Source organism: Pseudophryne corroboree, chromosome 12, assembly GCF_028390025.1.
Source record: "Pseudophryne corroboree isolate aPseCor3 chromosome 12, aPseCor3.hap2, whole genome shotgun sequence".
In the NCBI taxonomy this organism is placed as follows: Eukaryota; Metazoa; Chordata; class Amphibia; order Anura; family Myobatrachidae; genus Pseudophryne; species Pseudophryne corroboree.
The window spans coordinates 36,582,127-36,604,127 of NC_086455.1; the positions used below are offsets into that span (position 1 = coordinate 36,582,127).

Genomic DNA, 22,001 nt, shown 5'->3' on the forward strand with positions numbered 1-22,001 from the left:
ATTCCAACTTGTTTGTAGTACCGAAACCGGATGGTTTGGGGAGACAGATTTTGAATCTAAAATCATTGAACCCGTACTTACGAGTGCTCATAATGAAGATGGAGTCTCTGAGAGCGGTGATCTCAGGGCTGGAGGAGGGGAAATTCCTAGTGTCTCTGGATATCAAGGATGCGTACCTTCACATTCCGATCTGGCCGCCTCACCAGGCTTATCTACGGTTTGCACTGCAGGACTGTCACTACCAGTTCCAGGCCCTGCCATTTGGTCTCTCCACGGCACCGAGGGTGTTCACCAAGGTGATGGAAGAGATGATGTTTCTCCTTCGCAAGCAGGGAGTGAACATAATTCCGTACCTGGACGATCTTCTGATAAAGGCACCATCCAGGGAAAGTTGTTGAGCAGCATTGGTCTCACAACCAAACTACTCCTGAATCACGGGTGGATTCTAAATCTCCCGAAATCTCATTTAGAGCCAACTCAGAGGCTCTCATTTCTGGGAATGATACTGGACACAGAGTCGCAGAAAGGCAAAGGAAAAGGCATTGGTAATCCAGTTGATGGTTCGGGATGTCCTGAAGCCAACCCGGATCTCGGTGCATCTATGCATTCGCCTTCTGTGGAAAATGGTGGCCTCTTACGAGGCGCTTCAGTACTGAAGGTTTCATGCGAAGCCCTTCCAGCTGGATCTGTTGGACAAATGGTCCGGATCGCATCTTCACATGCACCAGAGGATCCGGCTGTCGCCATAGGCCAGGATCTCCCTTCTGTGATGGCTACAGACTTCTCACCTAATGGAGGGCCGAAGGTTTGGGATTCAGAATTGGATTCGGCTAACCACAGACGCAAGCCTCAGAGGTCGGGGAGTGGTTACCCAGGGGGTGCAGTTTCAAGCAAGATGGTCAATTCAGGAAGTCGTCCTTCCAATCAACATTCTGGAACTCAGGGCTGTATACAACGCCCTTCTGCCGGCCTCATATCTTCTTCAAGATTGGGCCATTCAGGTTCAGTCGGACAATGTGACGGCAGCAACGTACATAAACCGACAGGGAGGAACGAAAAGAAGAGCAGCAATGTCATAGGTATCAAGAATTCTCCTCTGGGCAGAAAAACACGCTGTGGCGTTGTGTGCGGTCTTCATTCCGGGAGTAGATAACTTGGAAGCAGTCTTCCTCAGCAGACATAACCTGCACCTTGGGGAATGGTGCCTTCACCCGGAGGTGTTCAGGTGCTTGACACGTCGATGGGGATGTCCACAAATCGATATGATGGCCTCTCGTCTCAACAAGAAGCTCAATCCGTATTGTTCCAGATCTAGAGACCCACAGGCAGTGGCAGTGGACGCTTTGACAACTCCATGGGTCTATCAGATGGTGTACGTGTTCCCTCCACTTCTGCTGATCCCAAGAATTCTCAAAAGAATAAAAAGGGAAAAAGTTCAAGCAATTCTCATTGCTCCAGACTGGCCAAGAAGGGCTGGTACGCGGACCTTCTGGAGATACTCCTGGAAGATCCGTGGCCTCTACCTCTTCGCGAGGATCTCCTGCAACAGAGGCCATTCATCTATCAAAACTTAACACGGCTACGTTTGACGGCATGGAAGTTGAATGGCTGATACTAGCCAGGAGAGGGATTCCTGACAACACACTTACTACAGGGATGTAACCCCCTGTAGAAAATCAGGAGCGCTGTCCGCACTAATTAAAGAGACAGTTTAAAAATATACATTTGAGAGTAATGACAATTTAAAAAATGAGTAAAATTTATTAATCTGCACTACTGCAGCATAAATGGCATTCAATCAACATATATTATGCATGTTAAATGTCATGATACAAACAATTCATATACAACTGATGATTGGCTATACTACACTAAAATGCTGAGGCTTGGACTTTAATAATGCTATAATTCACAGTGTCCACTCATTAAATGATGAACAGGCTATTTGTAGCGTTTCAAACACTTGGTGTGTTCAGAGGTCCTCAGTTCCTTAATGTTCCAATTGAACATGTGTGCACACATATAATGAATTAAAATGGGTAGTTACCATCCAATGATAGCATTTGGTTCACCTCCAAGATTTTTATTATGCTGAGACAATCCCAATTTCAAAACTCCCTCTGCTGGTACTTATCCGTCTATTGCAGAATATCTGGAGAGGATGTCATGGGGACTTGTCCACAGTGCTCAGGCTCCCTCTGCTGATGGTTAGCCGTAATTGCAGATGCACTGATTAATGATCATACCACACGACGATGTTTATGTCGGTGAATGGAAGGTGAACGTCCTTGGTATCGGTCACTTCAAAAACGCGTTTCTCCGCCTTCTAGACACACTCAGCGGCTTCCTCAGTTTGAATGACCGAACTCACCGGGTTGCATTTATATAGCCACCCTGATTTGTAATTCCCGCGGCCGTCCGCGCATGTGCACTCCGGCGTGCGTTCCAAGCCTCATTTTCGCTCTGCTCCTTAAATAGACTCCGGTGGCCATTTTGGAGCCTCATGCCAAGCCTCACTTTCATATTGAATTAGATGTTTCTACTATAGAATCCAAGCCTCGTTTTGAATCCAGGAAGCTAGATCGAACCTCTCTTTCATAAGCTATTCAATCTTGATAATAATGTATCCAAGCCTCATTTTTAGCCAAATTTAGTTGTCACTACTCACATAATTGCTAAAATTAGACTCCAATAGCCATTTTGTCACATTTACATGTTTTCACATTCTAATAAAACCATACTTGTTTAAAACGCATTTTTATGTTTTTATATATATATACACATATCTATCCGGACAATGGGGGAGAGGGATAGTACTATTATCAAATTCCCTCATATTTGCGGTACATCTACCTAACCACAATCCCCTCATATCACCATATAAAATACAAAGTCTCCATCTCTCGGTATCGCAGGGAACCGTACACTATCTGTAAATATATATAGTTTTATAATTAGCAACATTTTCAAAAGGTTAAATTTTGTTTAGCTCAACTGAATCGTTGAGTCCCTGGGGGATCAGAGTTTTGAGGTTGAAAATCCAGAATGCCTCCTTTTTACACAACCTCCTAAACCTATCCCCCCCCCCCCCCCCTATTGGTTACCGCCACCTGTTCGCTGGCCATGATGTTTATATTCTCACTCGTCCCCTCCCCACATTCCAATATATGACGATAAAGGTGATGAGTATTCCCTGCTCTTTTATTTATCTGTCGTTGATGCTCCATGAACCTAATGTGGAGAGCCCGGGTGGTGCGCCCCACATACTGTGCTCCACATCCGCACTGCAATACATAAATAACGTGGAATAGAAGAGACTCAGGGAGCGATGAGTGGATAGATGTGGGAGTTAGAAATAGACCATCATACAATACCTATGGAGGTACGGATAATTTTTTGGAGGACAGCCACAGATTCCAAAACCGTCCATACAAAAAATACGAAGGAGTAGGGTGGTCAGGAAAAAGACAAAGAGAACAAGAGCTAGAGGAAAAAGAGGGAGAAAGAACAGGTCAAGTAAAAAGCATGAAATTAAAATAAAAGGAAAAGGGGTGTTTAATCTATCTTCAAAGAAATTGAATAATGATCTGTTAAGATTATTGGAGAAGGGTTTAAATTTTGCCCCCGCCCAAAAACCCAATTTATTCGAATTATTCGTTGACCTGAATAGATACACCAGGTCCCTGAGTAGGAAGCGATATTTCGCGATAAAAAACATGAAGAAAAGAGGAAATGAAGGGATCCCGATTATATTGGATCAAGAGGACCAATTAATGGTCAATATATTAGAATCGCTGGCGGATGAATCAATGAATAATTCGAATAAGGAGGCTTATATTAAAATATTTGATGCTAGTGAAACTACTAAGTTTAAAAACAAGTCTGAGTTCTATCCGTTGGCATATAGAGGGCCTTACATTGAGAGTTTTTACAAATCAACATTAGAACAGTTTAGGGAGATGTGTTATAAGTCTGACAGACAATCGCTAAAGGACAATTTAAATACACAAGAACGATTAGCATTAAAAATGTTGAAGGGAGATTCCTCCATGACCATTAAACAAGCTGACAAGGGCGGTGGGGTTGTGGTAATGGATACAGTGATGTATTTGGCGGAGGCGAATAGACAATTGGGTGACGCCAGCCTGTATTCAAGGATGACCCACAACCCCACCGCCCAGTTTCAGGAAGAATTAAAAATCTTGTTAAAAAAAGCATTAGATTCAGGCGCTATATCCAGGGAAACACAACGTTTTTTGTTTTGCGAGAACCCTGTGATTCCCACATATTATTGTTTGCCTAAGGTGCATAAAACGTTAGTGAATCCACCGGGGAGACCCATTATTGCGGGTGTGGATTCACTGACAAGTAATTTGTCATTTTTTATAGATAGTTTTTTTACAGGGTTATGTTATTGAACTCAAATCTCACATTAAGGACACCACATTTTTCTTAAATTTAATTAAAACCATTAAATGGCAGCCTAATTATTGTTTTATCACATGTGATGTGGAATCACTTTATTCGAATATTGAACACCACTTGGGGATTGAAGCAGTAGAATTTTATTTGGCAAGAGATCCCAATATAGGGGAGGAATTGAGAAGGTTGATTTTGGAGAGTATTAAATTCATATTGCAACACAATTATTTCATTTTTGATAAACGGTATTACAGGTTGAGTATCCCATATCCAAATATTCCGAAATACGGAATATTCCGAAATACGGACTTTTTTAGTGAGAGTGAGATAGTGAAATCTTTGTTTTCTGATGGCTCAATGTACACAAACTTTGTTTAATACACAAAGTTATAAAAAATATTGTATTAAATTACCTTCAGGCTGTGTGCATAAGGTGTATATGAAACATAAATGAATTGTGTGAATGTACACACACTTTGTTTAATGCACAAAGTTATTGAAAATATTGGCTAAAATTAACTTCAGGCTGTGTATATAAGGTGTGCATGTAACATAAATGCATTCTGTGCTTAGATTTAGGTCCCATCACCATGATATCTCATTATGGTATGCAATTATTCCAAAATACGGAAAAATCCGATATCCAAAATACCTCTGGTCCCAAGCATTTTGGATAAGGGATACTCAACCTGTATTTACAGTTAAGGGGGACGGCCATGGGGACCAGGTTTGCTCCGAGTTTCGCCAACGTGTTCATGGGGCGGTTCGAGGAACAACATGTGTGGGCCGGCGGTCTCGGGGCGAACCTGGTCCTCTATGGCCGTTTCATAGATGATTTGTTTTTTGTTTGGGAGGGGAGCACGGAGTCGGCAGAGTCATTTATTGCCAGTTTGAACCATAATAAATATGGGTTAAAATTCACAGGGTATTGCCACCCTACACAGGTGACTTTTTTGGATATAGCGCTTAAAATTAAAAATGAGAGTATAGTAACTAGTACGTTTGTTAAGGAAGTAGACCAAAATCGGTATTTACATTATAGAAGTAGTCATTTGCAGCGATGGAAAGATAACATACCCAAGGGCCAGTTCCTTCGGATTAAAAGGAACTGTTCCTCTAATGAAGGGGCGAAAGAACAGATGGAATCCTTATATGGGGCATTTCTGACTCAAGGCTATCCAAAATCTGTGTTAGATCAAGCCTTGAGGGAAGTGGATGGGATAGAGAGGGATACCTTATTAGATACCACCGGAACCAGTGCCAGGAAAAATAAGAATAAAAAGAAGATAGATAGGACAACAATGTTTGTAACAAAATATAACACTAGTGCATATGAGATTAAAAAGATCATCAAAAAGAATTCTCCGATCTTAAAATTGGATGAAGTGTTGAATGCCAACTTAGAGCTCAGTGAACAGGTAATATTTCGAAAATCAGATAGTTTGAAATCCGCATTAGCACCTAGTTTTTTCAACAGACCATGTGATAAATCCGTAATATTAGGGGCACAAGGGGGACAAATAAATACATGGTTACCCAAACCACCAATAGGATTTCATAAGTGTGGTAGAATTAATTGTGTAACATGCAAACACACAGCAAAGAAAACGACACAATTCTCCTCAACTGTATCAGGTGAAAAATTTAATATAAAAAGTTTTTTGAACTGCAGGTCCACATACGTTATTTATGTATTGCAGTGCGGATGTGGAGCACAGTATGTGGGGCGCACCACCCGGGCTCTCCACGTTAGGTTCATGGAGCATCAACGACAGATAAATAAAAGAGCAGGGAATACTCATCACCTTTATCGTCATATATTGGAATGTGGTGAGGGGACGAGTGAGAATATAAACATCATGGCCATCGAACAGGTGGCGGTAACCAATAGGGGGGGGGGGATAGGTTTAGGAGGTTGTGTAAAAAGGAGGCATTCTGGATTTTCAACCTCAAAACTCTGATCCCCCAGGGACTCAACGATTCAGTTGAGCTAAACAAAATTTAACCTTTTGAAAATGTTGCTAATTATAAAACTATATATATTTACAGATAGTGTACGGTTCCCTGCGATACCGAGAGATGGAGACTTTGTATTTTATATGGTGATATGAGGGGATTGTGGTTAGGTAGATGTACCGCAAATATGAGGGAATTTGATAATAGTACTATCCCTCTCCCCCATTGTCCGGATAGATATGTGTATATATATAAAAACATAAAAATGCGTTTTAAACAAGTATGGTTTTATTAGAATGTGAAAACATGTAAATGTGACAAAATGCCTATTGGAGTCTAATTTTAGCAATTATGTGAGTAGTGACAATTAAATTTGGCTAAAAATGAGGCTTGGATACATTATTATCAAGATTGAATAGCTTATGAAAGAGAGGTTCGATCTAGCTTCCTGGATTCAAAACGAGGCTTGGATTCTATAGTAGAAACATCTAATTCTATATGAAAGTGAGGCTTGGCATGAGGCTCCAAAATGGCCACCGGAGTCTATTTAAGGAGCAGAGCGAAAATGAGGCTTGGAACGCACGCCGGAGTGCGCATGCGCGGACGGCCGCGGGAATTACAAATCAGGGTGGCTATATAAATGCAACCCGGTGAGTTCGGTCATTCAAACTGAGGAAGCCGCTGAGTGTGTCTAGAAGGCGGAGAAACGCGTTTTTGAAGTGACCGATACCAAGGACGTTCACCTTCCATTCACCGACATAAACATCGTCGTGTGGTATGATCATTAATCAGTGCATCTGCAATTACGGCTAACCATCAGCAGAGGGAGCCTGAGCACTGTGGACAAGTCCCCATGACATCCTCTCCAGATATTCTGCAATAGACGGATAAGTACCAGCAGAGGGAGTTTTGAAATTGGGATTGTCTCAGCATAATAAAAATCTTGGAGGTGAACCAAATGCTATCATTGGATGGTAACTACCCATTTTAATTCATTATATGTGTGCACACATGTTCAATTGGAACATTAAGGAACTGAGGACCTCTGAACACACCAAGTGTTTGAAACGCTACAAATAGCCTGTTCATCATTTAATGAGTGGACACTGTGAATTATAGCATTATTAAAGTCCAAGCCTCAGTATTTTAGTGTAGTATAGCCAATCATCAGTTGTATATGAATTGTTTGTATCATGACATTTAACATGCATAATATATGTTGATTGAATGCCATTTATGCTGCAGTAGTGCAGATTAATAAATTTTACTCATTTTTTAAATTGTCATTACTCTCAAATGTATATTTTTAAACTGTCTCTTTAATTAGTGCGGACAGCGCTCCTGATTTTCTACAGGGGGTTACATCCCTGTAGTAAGTGTGTTTTTTGGTTCTTATAAGGATTGCAATTATCCTGTAATTAGGAGCAGCAGTCCGCACTGTTATTTGATCTCCATCTTTCTGGTAGTTACCAGCGCTTAAGGGTATACACACCAGTCCACACACGGTGGTGTGGGGTGGTTGTGTATACATACAAAACGGTATTTTGGGGATTCCTGACAAGATCATCCCGACTATGATCCAAGCCAGGAAGGGGGTAACGTCTAAACATTACCACTGTATTTGGAAGAAATACATCTCTTGGTGTGAGAGCAGAAAATATTCTGCGGTGGAATTTCATCTGGGACGTTTCCTGCTTTTTCTGCAGTCAGGCGTGGATGTGGGCCTACGTCTAGGCTCTATAAAAGTCCAGATTTCGGCCTTGTCCGTTTTCTTTCAGAAACAATCACGTCTCTTCCTGAGGTCCAGATGTTCTTGAAAGGGGTTCTGCACATCCAGCCTCCCTTTGTGCCTCCCACGGCAACTTGGGATCTCAATTTGGTGCTGCAGTTTCTCCAATCGGACTGGTTTGAACTGTTACAGGATCTAAAATATCTTACGTGGAAAACTGTCACACTGTTGGCCTTGGCTTCTGCAAGACGTGTGTCGGAGCTGGGGGCGTTGTCTTTCAAGAGCCACTATTTAATCTTCCATGAGGATAGAGCTGAACTCTGGACTCCTCAGCAATTTCTTCCGGAGGTGGTGTCGGCTTTTCACATCAACCAACCAATTGTGGTTCCGGTTGTGACCGACACCTCTGTTACTTCAAAGTCTTTGGATGTTGTGAGGGCTTTGAAGGTGTATGTGAAGATCCCAATAAGTTTGGGTGTCCTGCTTCAAAGCAGTCAATTGCACATTTGGATCAGGCTCACAATCCAGCATGCTTCTTCCACGGCAGGATTACCGATACCTAAATCTGTACAGGCCCACCTGACCTAGGTCAGTGGGTTCTTCTTGAGCGGCTGCCCGCGGTGTCTCGGCCTTACAGCTCTGCCGAGCAGCTACTTGGTCGGGTTCGAACACATTTGCAAAGTTCTACAAGTTCGATACCTTGGCCTCTGAGGACCTTCAGTTTGGTCAGTCAGTTCTGCAGGACTCTCAGTACTCTCCCACCCGGTTTGGGAGCATTGGTACTTCCCCATGGTACTAAATGGATCTTTTTCTAGTAGTCCGTAGAAGATACTGGCCCTCATTCCGAGTTGTTCGCTTGCTAGCAGATTTTAGCAGCATTGCACACGCTAGGCCGCCGCCCTCTGGGAGTGTATCTTAGCATAGCAGAATTGCGAACGAAAGATTAGCAGAATTGCGAATAGAAATTTCTTATCAGTTTCTGAGTAGCTCAAGACTTACTCCTACATTGCGATCAGCACAGCCTGTTTCGTTCCTGGTTTGACGTCACAAACATGCCCTGCATTCGGCCAGCCACTCCTGCGTTTTATCTTGGCACGCCTGCGTTTTTCCGCACACTCCCAGAAAACGGCCAGTTTCCGCCCAGAAACACCCACTTCCTCTCAATCACACTCCGATCACTTCAACGATGGAAATTCTTCGTTCGGACGTGAGTAAATCTACTAAGTTTTGTGCTAAAATACTTGGCGCATGCGCACTGCGTACCATGCGCATGCGCATTTTTGCCTTAATCGCTCCGTTGCGAAAATCGGCAAAAAGGAGCGAACAACTCGGAGTGACCCCCACTGGGCGCCCGCCCAGTGCTTCGTTCGTCCTGAACTGTTACTTGGTTAAGTATTGTTGTTTGGTTCAGCTGTTGCTGTTCCAAGTTTGGTTAGCATGGCTTTCCTCTTTTTTGTGTGTGCGGGTTCGGAATCTCACCACTATCCTTTTATATCCTTCTCTCAAAGTATGTCCGTCTCCTCGGGCACAGTTTCCTAGACTGAGTCTGGTAGGAGGGGCATAGAGGGGGGAGCCAGCCCACACTATCAAATTCTTAAAGTGCCCATGGCTCCTAGTGGACCCGTCTATACCCCATGGTACTAAATGGATCCTCAGCATCCTCTACGGACTACGAGAAAAGGATTTACCGGTAGGTAATTAAAATCTTATTTTTACGGCACTTGCTCTGTAGATTGCCTATGATGTGTGATGTATTATATTTTTCTGATTGTCCAGTATTTTGCCTGTTGGTCTTTGTAATGTGCTCTACTCTCCCAGTTTACAGCACCTTCCAAAAAAACTACAATCATTTTCAGACATTTTTCTGTAATATGCTATAAAAAAAAGTCCGTTCATAATCTGGCTGCGATAGGCTGGAGAAAATAAGAATGTGCCCAGATTGTTATAGGACTGATTTGGGAGGAACAAAACCGACTGATTTTAATTCTGTGTTCGTATTGCTCCAAAATACAAGCTGGGCTGTGAAACTGCTTTAAAGGTCAGTACCAGTGGGGACTATAAATCTCAGGGTTACTTAGGGGTGCTGAAAATACTGTACATTCCCTGTACTGGATGGAGCATTCTCACTGTCCTCTTATAAAGCTTTTAGTGACATTCGAAAATTGTCTGAAATCCAAATCCTAAATAACATTTAAAAGATACTAGAGGAATAGAGAACAAACTGGTGCCGCACAACTAATAAGTACCTGCGCTGTTTGATAGACTGGGATACTGTAGTCAACTGATAGGGAAATTGTTAAACTGTATAATCATAGGAGCAAAACATTCTTAAGGTCCGTACACATTAGACGATGTCGCTATGGGGGTCATTCCGAGTTGATCGCTAGATGAAAATGTTCGCTGCGCAGCGATGATGCAAAAAAAGTCACTTCTGCACATGCGTATGCGGCGCAATGCGCACGCGTGACGTACTTTCACAACGCCCGATGTAGTTTCACACAAGGTCTAGCGACGATTTTCAGTCGCACTGCTCACCGCAGAATGATTGACATGAAGTGGGCGTTTCTGGGTGTCAACTGACCGTTTTCAGGGAGTGTTCGAAAAAACGCAGGCGTGCCAGGAAAAACGCAGGCGTGGCTGGGCGAACGCAGGGCGTGTTTGTGACGTCAAAACAGGAACTGAACAGTCTGAAGTGATCGCAAGCGCTGAGTAGGTCTGAAGCTACTCTGAAACTGCACAAAATTATTTTGTAGCCGCTCTGCGATCCTTTCGTTCTCACTTCTGCTAAGCTAAAATACACTCCCAGTGGGAGGTGGCATACTGTTTGCACTGCTGCTAAAAACAGCTAGCGAGCGAACAACTCGGAATGACCACCCTATATGAGCAACGTCGTCTATTGTTTCCCCTCCCGGGTCGGCGGGCGACTGTACACACTGAGCGATATGACCGCTCAGTGACGTTACGCCTCCGCCAGCAGTGCATGCAGGTCCTGGACGACAGTCCAGATCCTGCAAGCATGCACTGCCGACAGCGACTATCGTTGCCGACCTGCGGGGCCGCGCATCGGTTGTCGCTGGCGGCATACACACTTGCAGATAAAATGAGCAACGTCGCTCAGGGAGGGGGGGGAAATGAGCGACGTCGCTCATTTTATAGGCAAGTGTGTATGGGCCTTAAGTTGGGACATAGCAAAAGAAAAAGTTAAAACATAAATATTTATTTCACCTTGTTGGAAATATTATACTGTATATGTCAAGGTGGGTACACACTAGGCGACGTGCTCTGTGAGCGACGTCGCCTAGTGTTTACCCCTCCCGGGCCAGGCGGTCGGCGCCCTGCCGTACACACTGAGCGATATGACCATTCATATTGCTCAGTGACGTCACGCAGCGTCTGGACCGCGCAGGCAGCTCCTGGATGAAGTCTAGATTGAGCTGCCTGCGCGACCGACTGCGAGGGCCGTTAATGACCCGCGGGACCTCGCATCAATCGTCGCTGGCGTCGCATTCACTTGCCGTGAAAATTAGCAATGTCGCTCAGGAAGGGTAAAGGTGAGCGACGTCGCTCATTTTCTCGGCAAGTGTTTATGCACCTTTACTGGTGTCCTCAAAATTAGGCGGGAATAATAAAAAATGTAAAAAGTATTCATGTGTACAGTGAAAATAGGGTTCTATTTGTTGGGTATTGCATTTTTTTTTCTAAATGATCTAATATCGACGCTATTCAAAGTGATATTAGATTAATTACCGGAACAATTTAACAAAGAACTCTGGCTTGGACAGCGTATTCAATAAGATGCTGTTTCTGCAAAAAGTTTACAGTATAGTGATATTGATAGCACTATCCCTCCGTGTTTTCATCACACTTATCTACTGAGCATGCCCAGTGGCAAATTTCCCATTAGGGGCGTCACTAGGATGCTTGTGTTGGTACGGTCAGCCCAAAAAGTACCAGTAACTGCAAAGTATTTCCACTGTACTGTACCGTATGCCATCTTGAATGGAGTGTAAACGGATAGGACATGCACATACTGCCCCTGTAAGCTGTTCTACTAATACCCCTTTCAGACAGAAACAGAAATTACCGGATGAAGCAGTTCCACCCGGTAATTTCATGAAACACACGGGTCCTTTTTCTGTGGGAAAGGGTCGACCCGGGTTAAAATTCCCGGGACTGGAATCTACCAGGGTCGGAGACACGGGAATTTCGACACGGGTTGACCCTTTCACACAGACAAAATACCCGTGTTGATCTGCATATTGCCAGGTCGAAATTCTCGACCCGGTAATTTGCATGTCTGTGTGAAAGGTGGGGGGGGGGGGGGGGGGGGGGGGGGTCAGGCAGGGACCGGCAACAAGACCCGGCAATGAGATGTTGGGTAATGGCCGGGACTTTCAGACTTTTCTGCCTGAAAGCGGTATTAGTAAATATGTATACATAATTTAAAATTAAAAAAAGTCATTGTTAGTGGCTTTTTCTTTATTATTCTATTAAATTGGCTATCATAAAATGAGGTCTTATAACCAATCCAAAAAAATAAAATTTAGACAGGCAGGGGTGGCCGTTACTGTTGTGCCTTATGGGCACCCTCACCCCAAAATCCACCCCTGCGCGTGCCCAGCTATTATACTGCACCTGGTGGTATTAGAGGTCCCGTCTCCCGCCGGCCTGTATCTCTATAGTTAACATATACACAAATACCATTTAGATGGCATTACTAATAGCAAATAGACCAGATATTTAATTCTGCCATAATCCCAGGAAAACAGCTGTTTTCGCATGATTTATGGTTTAGAAATCATTAATAAATATTATACAGGTTGAGTATCCCATATCCAAATATTCCGAAATACGGAATATTCCGAAATACGGACTTTTTTGAGTGAGAGTGAGATAATGAAACCGTTGTTTTTTGATGGCTCAATGTACACAAACTTTGTTTAATACACAAAGTTATAAAAAATATTGTATTAAATGACCTTCAGGCTGTGTGTATATGGTGTATGTGAAACATAAATGAATTGTGTGAATGTACACACACTTTGTTTAATGCACAAAGTTATAAAAAATATTGGCTATAATGACCTTCAGGCTGTATGTATAAGGTGTATATGTAACATAAATGCATTCTGTGCTTAGATTTAGGTCCCATCACCATGATATCTCATTATGGTATGCAATTATTCCAAAATACGGAAAAATCCGATATCCAAAATACCTCTGGTCCCAAGCATTTTGGATAAGGGATACTCAACCTGTATACAGTTTTTGATTTAGAAGTATTATGTATCAATTTAAATCCTCAACTGATTTCACATAATGTAAGAATAAATCCTCTATAATCTAGTAGAATGGAAATACTAAACATTGAGAAATACTTATATGTAAGTGCGCTATAATTATTACACATACTGTACTGAGTGAATAATTATCTATAAATAACAGGTGTTATTCACCCCTTCAATGTGTGTAATCTTACAGTAATTGCTAAAATGATAGAGCTATTTAGTCAGTTATACCACTTCATAAACCGCTCTGAATGTTCTCAAACAAGTTTGACTTATTTGTAAACGGTTTAATAAACCAAAATTAAATTTGAATAGTGCTTCATATAAGAATATATACACACACTCAGAGACGGACTGGGGCCGTAAAGCTGCCCTGTCATGTCACTCGCGCAGCCACGGCCCACGGAGGAGTGCCATGAGTCAGGGGAGCCTGGCCTCGCGGCGTGCCCTGTATACTGGCTGTGGGCGGAACAGAGGCAGGGCGGTGGCCCAACAGCAAAACAGGAAGTTGCGCTGCTCCGCCAGCCCCACACTCTGTGTAGCCAGACTGGCCAAACAAGACGTCAGCCCTTCTGGCATTGACCCTGCAATTTAGCTCTGACCCAGCGAGGCATGGACTTAACAAAACCGCAGTACGGATGGTGTAACTGAGGTCATGGGTTTGATTCCCACCATGGCCCTAACTGTGTGGAGTTTGTATATTCTTACTTGCGTGGGTTTCCTCTGGGTACTCCGGTTTCCGCCCACAATCCAAAAATATACTGGTAGGTTAATTGGCTTCCAACAAAATTAACCCTAGCATGAATGTGTGTGCGTGTACATGTGGTAGGGAATATAGATTGTAAGCTCCACTGGGGCAGGGACTGACGTAAATGGACAATTATTCTCTGTACAGCGCCTTCGGAATATGTGTGCGCTATATAGATAATTGGTAATAAATAATAAATAAATAAAACCTCTGATGGTGTACTGTGGTATCTGACACCAAGACATTAGCAGCAGATCCTATAACCCCTGTAAGGTGTGAGGTGGGGCCTCCATGGCTCCAACGTATTTTTCCAGCACATTCCACAGAAACATGACTGGATTGAGATCTGAGGAATTTGGAGGCCAAGTCAACACCTTGAACATTTTGTCATGTTCTTCAAACCATTCCTGAGCAATGTCTGCAGCGTGGCAGGCAACATTATCCTGCTGAATATGCCACAGCCATCAGCGAATACCATGAGAACCGCAAATACACTCCTTCATGACAACGGTATTCGCTGATATAATAATAATTTAATAATATTATTGATATAGCACTTTTCTCCCAATAGGACTCAGTGCTTTCAATTTGCATTCCAAAAATTTAAAAAAACGCAAGATAGACAAAAAAGCAATTGGTCTGTTTTTTATTGGAACTGAAGGGACATTAGTGAAATGCTGAGTAAACAGGAAAGTCTTGGGTCTGTGTTTGAAGTACTATAGAGTTGAAACCTCTAGAACTGTGCAAGGAAGGGAGTTCTAGAGAGTCGGAGCCGCAAAGCTAACAGTTTGCCCCCCCCCCCCCCCCCCCCGCCCCCCAATGAATTATGGGAGATTTAAGGTACAGCTACTATTCCTTTATCTACATAAGCGAGTGATGCAGCACGGAATCAGAAGCTGCTTCCGGTCATGTAGGGCTTTGAAAGACAATAAAGACAATTTCTCTGACGTCCTAAGTGGATGCTGGGACTCCGTAAGGACCATGGGGATTAGCGGCTCCGCTGGAAACTGGGCACAACTAAAGAAAGCTTTAGGACTACATGGTGTGCACTGGCTCCTCCCACTAAGACCCTCCCTCCAGACCTCAGTTAGATTCTTGTGCCCGGCTGAGCTGGATGCACACTAGGGGCTCTCCTGAGCTCCTAGAAAGAAAGTATACTTTAGGTTTTTTATTTTACAGTGAGATCTGCTGGCAACAGACTCACTGCAGCGAGGAACTAAGGGGAGAAGAAGCGAACCTACCTAACTGGTGGTAGCTTGGGCTTCTTAGGCTACTGGACACCATTAGCTCCAGAGGGATCGACCGCATGGAACCGGCCATTAATGTTCGGTCCCGGAGCCGCGCCGCCGGCCCCCTTACAGAGCCAGAAGCAAGAAGAGTCCGGAAAATCGGCGGCAGAAGACATCAGTCTTCACCAAGGTAGTGCACAGCACTGCAGCTGTGCACCATTGCTCCTCATACACACTTCACACTCCGGTCACTGAGGGTGCAGGGCGCTGGGGGGGGGGGGGGGCGCCCTGAGCAGCAATAAAACACCTTGGCTGGCAAATATATCACAATATATAGCCCCAGAGGCTATATATGTGATAAATACCCCTGCCAGAATCCATAAAAAAGCGGGAGAAAAGTCAGCGAAAAAGGGGCGGAGCTATCTCCCTCAGCACACTGGCGCCATTTTCTCTTCACAGTACAGCTGGAAGACAGCTCCCCAGGCTCTCCCCTGTAGTTTTCAGGCTCAAAGGGTTAAAAAGAGAGGGGGGGCACTAAATTTAGGCGCAATATTGTTTATACAAGCAGCTATTGGGGGAAAAATCACTCAGTTATAGTGTTAATCCCTGCATTATATAGCGCTCTGGTGTGTGCTGGCATACTCTCTCTCTGTCTCCCCAAAGGACTTTGTGGGGTCCTGTCCTCAGTCAGAGCATTCCCTGTGTGTGTGCTGTGTGTCGGTACGGCTGTGTCGACATGTGGGATGAGGAAGGTTACGTGGAGGTGGAGCAGAGGCCGATAAATGGGATGTCGCCCCCTGTGGGGCCGACACCAGAGTGGATGGATAGGTGGAAGGTATTAACCGACAATATCAACTCCTTGCATAGAAGGCTGGATGACGTAAAACAGCTGTGGGACAGCCGGCTTCTCAGCCCGCGCCTGCCCAGGCGTCTCAAAGGCCATCAGGGGCTCAAAAAAGCGCCCGTTACCTCAGATGGCAGACACAGATGTCGACACGGAGTCTGACTCCAGTGTCGACGAGGTTGAGACATATACACAATCCACTAGGAACATCCGTTACATGATCTCGGCAATGAAAAATGTGTTACGCATTTCTGACATGAACCCAAGTACCACATAAAAGGGGTTTTATTTTTGGGGAGAAAAAGCAGCCAGTGTTTTGTTCCCCCATCAGATGAATGAATGAAGTGTGTAAAGTAGCGTGGGTTCCCCCGATAAGAAACTGGTAATTTCTAAAAAGTTACTGATGGCGTACCCTTTCCTGCCAGAGGATAGGTCACATTGGGAGATATCCCTTAGGGTGGATAAGGCGCTCACACGTTTGTCAAAAAAGGTGGCACTGCCGTCTTAGGATACGGCCACCTTGAAGGAGCCTGCTGATAAAAAGCAGGAGGCTATCCTGAAGTCTGTATATACACACTCAGGTTGTATACTGAGACCTGCAATTGCCTCAGCATAAATAGTGCTGCTGCAGCGTGGTCTGATACCCAGTCAGATAATATTAATACTCTAAGACAGGGATAATAGTTTGCTAACATAGAGCATATCAAAGACGTCGTCTTAGATATAAAGGATGCACAGAGGGATATTTGCCGGCTGGCATCCAGAATTAATGCAATGTCCATTCTGCCAGGAGGGTATTAGCAACCCGGCAGTGGACAGGTGATGCTGCCTATAAAAAGCACATGGAGATTCTGCCTTATAAGGGTGAGGAATTGTTTGGGGATGGTCTCTGGGACCTCGTATCCACAGCAACAGCTAGGAAGAAAAATTTTTACCTCAGGTTTCCTCACAGCCTAAGAAAGCACTGTATTTTCAGGTACAGTCCTTTCGGCTTCAGAAAAGCAAACGGGTCAAAGGCGCTTCCTTTCTGCACAGAGACAAGGGAAGAAGGAAAAAGCTGCACCAGCAGCCAGTTCCCAGGATCAAAAATCTTCCCCCGCTTCCTCTGAGTCCACCGCATGACGTTGGGGCTCCACAGGTGGAGACAGGTGTGGTAGGGGCGCGTCTCGGAAACTTTAGGGACCAGTGGGCTTGCCCACAGGTGGATCCCTAGGTTCTGCAAATAGTATTACAGGGATACAGGCTGGAGTTCGAGGCGACTCCCCCTCGCCGTTACCTCACATCAGCCTTGCCTGCTGCCCTCGGAGAAAGGTAGTACTGGCGGCAATTCACAAGCTGTACTTCCAGCAGGTTAAATCAAGGTACCCCTCCTTCAACAAGGCCGGGGTTACTATTCCAAAATGTTGTGGTACCGAAACCAGATGGTTCGGTGAGACCAATTCTAAAATTGAAAGCCTTGAACACTTATATACGAAGGTTCAAGTTCAAAATGGAATCGCTCAGGGCGATTATTGCAAGCCTGGAGAATTTCATGGTATCACTGGACATCAAGGATGCTTACCTGCATGTCCCTATTTACCCTCTTCACCAGGAGTACCTCAAAATTGTGGTACAGGATTGTCATTACCAATTCCAGACGTTGCCGTTGGTCTGTCCCCGGCACAGAGGTATTTACCAAGGTAATGGCCGAAATAATTATCCCGTACTTGGACGATCTCCTTATAAAGGCGAGGTCCAGGTAGCAGTTGTTCGGCGGAGTAGCACTATCTCGGGAAGTGCTACAACAGCACGGCTGGATTCTGAATATTCCAAAGTCGCAGCTGGTTCCTACGACACGTCTACTGTTCCTGGGTATGGTTCTGGACACAGAACAGGATAAAAAGGGTTTCTCCCGGAGGAGAAGTCCAAGGAGTTGTCGTCTCTAGACAGAGACCTCCTAATACGTATACAGGTGTCGGTGCATTAATGCACGCGAGCACTGGGAAGGATGGTAGCTTCTTACGAAGAAATTCCATTCGCCAGGTCCCATGCAAGGATTTTCCAGTGGGATCTGTTGGACAAGTGGTCCGGGTCGCATCTTCAGATGCATCGGCGGATAACCCTGTCTCCAAGGGCCAGGGTGTCGCTGTTGTGGTGGCTGCAGAGTGCTCATCTTCTAGGGGGCCGCAGATTCGGCATACAGGACTGGGTCCTGGTGACCACGGATGCCAGCCTTCGAGGCTGGGGGGCAGTCACACAGGGAAGAAACTTCCAAGGCTATGGAAAAGTCAGGAGACTTCCCTACACATAAATATTCTGGAACTAAGGGCCATTTACAATGCCCTAAGTCAGGCTAGACCCCTGCTTCAACACCGGCCGGTGCTGATCCAGTCAGACAACATCACGGCGGTCGCTCATGTAAACCGACAATGCGGCACAAGAAGCAGGATGGCGATGGCAGAAGCCACAAGGATTCTCCGATGGGCGGAAAATCATGTGTTAGCACTGTCAGCAGTGTTCATTCCCGGAGTGGACAACTGAGAAGCAGACTTTCTCAGAAGACACGACCTCCACCCGGGAGAGTGGGGACTTCATCCAGAAGTTTTCCAAATGATTGTACACCGTTGGGAAAGGCCACAGGTGGACATGATGGCGTCCCGCCTCAACAAAAAGCTACAAAGATATTGCGCCAGGTCAAGGGACCCTCAGGCGATAGCTGTGGACGCTCTGGTAACACCGTGGGTGTACCAGTCGGTGTATGTGTTCCCTTCTCTGCCTCTCTTACCCAGGGTAATGAGAATAATAAGAAGGAGAGGAGTAAGAACTATGGCCCTCATTCCGAGTTGTTCGCTCGGAGTTTTTCATCGCATCGCAGTGAGAATTCTCTTAGTGCGCATGCGCAATGTTCGCACTGCGACTGCGCCAAGTAACTTTACTATGAAGAAAGTAAGTTTACTCACGGCATTTTCATCGCTCCGACGTTCGCATTGTGATTGACAGGAAATGGGTGTTATTGGGCGGATGCACGGCGTTTTAGGGGCGTGTGGCTGGAAACGCTACCGTTTCCGGAAAAAACGCAGGAGTGGCCGGAGAAACGGTGGGAGTGCCTGGGCGAACGCTGGGTGTGTTTATGACGTCAGCCAGGAACGAAAAGCACTGAACTGATCGCACAGGCAGAGTAAGTCTGAAGCTACTCAGAAACTGCTATCTCGTTTGTAATCGCAATATTGCGCGTACGTCGGTCGCAATTTTAAGAAGCTAAGATTCACTCCCAGTAGGCGGCGGCTTAGCGTGTGTAACTCTGCTACATTCGCCTTGCGAGCGAACAACTCGGAATGAGGGCCTATACTCATTGTTCCGGGTTGGCCAAGAAGAGCTTGGTAACCAGAACTCCAAGAAATGATCTCAGAGGACCCATGGCCTCTGCCGCTCAGACAGGACCTGCTGCAGCAGGGGGCCTGTCTGTTCCAAGACGTACCGCGGCTGCGTTTGACGGCATGGCAGTTGAACGCCGGATCCTGAAGGAAAAGGGCATTCCGGAGGAAGTTATCCCTACGTTATTTAAAGCTAGGAAAGAAGTGAACGCAAACCATTATCACCGCATATGGTGGAAATATGTTGCGTGCTGTGAGGCCAGGAAGGCCCCAAAGGAGAAATTTCAGCTAGGTCGATTTCTGCACTTCTTACAGTCAGAGGTGACTATGGGCCTAAAATTGGGTTCCATGAAGGTCCAGATTTCGGCTCTATCGATTTTCTTCCAAAATAGAACCGGCTTCACTGCCTGAAGTTCGGACTTTTGTTAAGGGAGTGCTGCATAGTCAGCCCCCGTTTGTGCCTCAAGTGGCACCGTGGGATCTCAACGTGGTGTTGGATTTCCTGAAGTCGCATTGGGTTGAGCCACTTAAATCCGTGGAGCTACAATACCTCACGTGGAAAGTGGTCATGCTGTGGGCCGTGGCGTCGGCCAGGCGTGTATCAGAATTGGCGGCTTTGTCATACAAAAGCCTTATCTGTATTTTATATGGATAAGGCGGAATTGAGGACTCGTTCCCAATTCCTTCCTAAGGTGGTATCAGTTTTTCATGTGAACCAACCTATTGTGGTGCCTGCGGCTACTTGGGACTTGGAGGATTCCAAGTTACTGGACGTAGTCAGGGCCCTGAAAAGTATATGTTTCCAGGACGGCTGGAGTCAGGAAAACTGACTCGCTATTTATCCTGTATGCACCCAACAAGCTGGGTGCTCCTGCTTCTAAGCAGACTATTGCTCGCTGGATCTGTAGCACGATTCAACTTGCACATGCTGCGGCTGGACTGCCGCACCCTAAATCTGTAAAAGCCCATTCCACGAGGAAAGTGGGCTCTTCTTGGGCGGCTGCCCGAGGGGTCTCTGCTTTACAACTTTGCCGAGCTGTTACTTGGTCGGGTTCAAACATTTTTGCAACAGTCTACAAGTTTGATACCCTGGCTGAGGAGGACCTAGAGTTTGCTCATTCGGTGCTGCAGAGTCATCCGCACTCTCCCGCCCGTTTGGGAGCTTTGGTATAATCCCCATCGTCCTTACGGAGTCCCAGCATCCACTTAGGACGTCAGAGAAAATAAGATTTTACTCACCGGTAAATCTATTTCTCGTAGTCCGTAGTGGATGCTGGGCGCCCATCCCAAGTGCGGATTGTCTGCAATACTTGTTTATAGTTATTGCCTAACTAAAGGGTTATTGTTGAGCCATCTGTTGAGAGGCTCAGTTATATTTCATACTGTTAACTGGGTATAGTATCACGAGTTATACGGTGTGGCTGTTATGAGTCTTACCCGGGATTCAAAATCCTTCCTATTTGTGTCAGCTCTTCCGGGCACAGTATCCTAACTGAGGTCTGGAGGAGGGTCTTAGTGGGAGGAGCCAGTGCACACCAGGTAGTCCTAAAGCTTTCTTTAGTTGTGCCCAGTCTCCTGCGGAGCCGCTAATCCCCATGGTCCTTACGGAGTCCCAGCATCCACTACGGACTACGAGAAATAGATTTACCGGTGAGTAAAATCTTATTTTTAAAATAGATTTGCCATCTTACAGGCAGCCAGTGAGGGGAGGGGAGAATGGGTGTTACGTAGCAGGAGTGGGGCTGGTTAGCTAACAGCCTGGTTGGTCTGCGACAATGAACCCAAGGTTTCCCAGCAGAACATTGCCCAGATCATCACACTGCCTCCACCGGCTTCCATTCTTCCTCTGACTGTTCACTTGTTGCCTAATATATCCCACCCTTTTGACAAGTGCCATGTAACAAGATAATCAATGTTATACACTTCACCTATTGGTGGTTTTAATGTTATGGCTGATCAGTGTGCATGTTTATATGTGTATAAACATAGTACTGTATAGATCTATTTTTCTGGAAGAATAGGTTTAGGAACGCCGGACCTGGGCGTGAAGCTAATACATTTTGGCCCAGGTTAGGTTCAGAAATGCCATTCCCGATTATGTCATAGTTAATGAGCGCTTTATAATATTTATACAATAGTTATAGGGCACGATTCAATTTGAACCATCCAATAGCGACGGGAATTGGCTCCCGGGGCTATTCAGTACAGCGCCCTGTGACACCCGACGATGGCGTTTATTCTCTCACCCCCAGAGGGGTGCGAGCAGAAATCCCGACAAAACGCCCAGTTTAGTCCGGGAGAACGGACATTCTCCGACTTACCACTGCGCTGTATTGAATAGCGCCGGGAGCTAATTCCCGGCGCTACTCAACTGTCTTCGAATTGAATCATGCCCAAAGAACCGGCACTTCAGCTTCTGTATAGTTTGCTAA

The 22,001-nt window shown here is 45.2% G+C and overlaps 1 protein-coding gene across 4 annotated transcripts in view; it reads left to right on the top strand.

Annotated features, from left to right (window-relative positions):
* Positions 1–22,001, top strand: part of LOC134980479 (transmembrane protein 121) — a 154,042-nt gene that overhangs the window by 14,293 nt on the left and 117,748 nt on the right. The gene's annotated exons all lie outside the window — the stretch shown is intronic.